General features: G+C 46.2%; 1 non-coding gene across 1 annotated transcript; it reads left to right on the top strand.

Annotated features, from left to right (window-relative positions):
• Positions 1-414: 414 nt before the first annotated feature.
• Positions 415-487, top strand: trnak-cuu (transfer RNA lysine (anticodon CUU)). The gene has a single exon. It is a non-coding gene; the product is annotated as a tRNA-Lys (tRNA).
• Positions 488-1918: the final 1431 nt, after the last annotated feature.

Genomic DNA, 1918 nt, shown 5'->3' with positions numbered 1-1918 from the left:
AAGGGGTCGGTGGGACTGGTTTGCCGCGTGCTCCTTCCGCTGCCTGCGCTTGGTCTCTTCATGCTCCTTGCGTCGAGACTCAAAGAGCTCAACGCCCTACCGGATGGACTTTCTCCACCTTGCGCGGTCTGCGGCCAGGGTCTCCCAGGTGTCAGTTGTGATGTCGCACATTACCAGGGAGACTTTGAGGGTGTCCTTGTAACGTTTCCGCTGTACTTCTTTGGCTCGTTTACCCTGAAGGAGCTAATCATAAACACGTAAGGATTCGGGGCCGGAGTTGGCTATTCGTCGCCTCGAGCGTGGTCCACCATTCAAGAAGACCCTGGCAGTTCTTCAACAGCAAGATTCGACATCTGGGGAGGAGCCAACAGGCGCCTGGCTGCAATGAGTGATAAAAACCTGCGTTGGACAGAAGCCTGGCTAGCTCAGTCGGTAGAGCATGAGATTCTTAATCTCAGGGTCGTGGGTTGGAGCCCCACGTTGGGCGATTGTATTTCTTTTCATTTAATGTTGCTTTCATGGAAAACCTCTGACCGAAACGGCACAAAACAAAAATGTTCCTTTCAAAGTCATTGAACTCCGAAATTTCAGCGCGCCACGAATCTCCTGAATCAGATGCCTCTAGTTTTGCCGAATCAATCCATGTCCCTTTGCAATGTTGTGCTCCCAGCCACACTATGAAATGTGCCACTAACTTATCGAATCATGGCATGGTTACAGCACGGAAGGCCATTCGGCCAATCGAGCCCGTGCCGACTCTCAGCGAGTCCCACTCCCCCGCTCTTTCTCTGTAGCTCTGCAATTGTTTTTCCTTCAGACCCTTATCCAACTCCCGTTTGAAAGATAAGATTGCGTCTTCCTCCACCGTCCTTTCAAGCCGTGCATTCCAGATCCTAACCACTCGCTGCTAAATGGCCATCTCCTGTTCCGATGTGTAAAGTCTGTGAAACACGAGATCAATTCCTGCCAAACTCACAGCCTTCCGAAATATAGCACCATCATTCTATTCTCGTAAAACCAGCTCCTGAAGTATCGGCCAGCTCTGTAGGTTAAAGCTCTGGTTTTATACTTAAGATTACTTTAACTGTAGTGTAGTGGTTATCACGTTTGCCTTACACGCGAAAGGTCTCTGGTTCGAGCACGGGTGGAAACATTATTTTGGAGACTTTTTTGCTGTGAAATAAATTGAACAAAAGTCGCCCCAGGTTCCTTGTCGCATGAGCACTGAACATTTTAAACCAGTCTCCAACATACAGAGTGAGTAAAATAAGATAGGGGAGAAAACTTCATCAATGATTCAAAATCCTCAAATAATTAAAGTTCAGTTATTGAAGTTTCCACTGTCCCTCAGTAGCAATTCTACAAAACAACGCTGTCGGTTAATGAGTGGGGAATAAAACAAATAATCTTCATCCATCCCCATCCCCCGACACACAGTTTAATTAGTTGCATGTCATTATTTTAAAGATTTTGAATGAAAGAGTTACTTTCTGAATCTGGGCTCCCTCTGTGAGCACCGCACCACGAAACGAGCAGGAAACACATTAAAGAGTTTACCACAATTGCTGACATTTCTTAGCTTTTTTCTTGTGTTTTTTCAGCTCTTCCTCCTTTTCAGCTCCTGACAGCAGATATTGCTGTGATTAAACCTGATCACAATGCAATGTCTGTCTCACTGTTTACACGGTGTCAGGCAGCGATACGCCTGCTGCCCTCATTTATTTCATGTGACAGGACACAAAAGTTCAAAATCAACCTGCAGGGAGCCACACACAACACTGAATAGGAAAGATGGCCGTTCTGTGTTCAGGTCATTGTCTCCTCTGGAGAAGTGGGTTCATGTCCCACTTCTGATATTATTTTTGAACCAAAAACTAATGTGCGATAAAATGGAACAAGAGCAGTCCGAGGTGCATTG

Source organism: Pristiophorus japonicus, unplaced genomic scaffold (genome assembly GCF_044704955.1).
Source record: "Pristiophorus japonicus isolate sPriJap1 unplaced genomic scaffold, sPriJap1.hap1 HAP1_SCAFFOLD_70, whole genome shotgun sequence".
Taxonomy (NCBI): Eukaryota; Metazoa; Chordata; class Chondrichthyes; family Pristiophoridae; genus Pristiophorus; species Pristiophorus japonicus.
The sequence above is the reverse complement of the archived record's forward strand: the minus strand, read 5'-3'. Positions and strand labels throughout refer to the sequence as shown.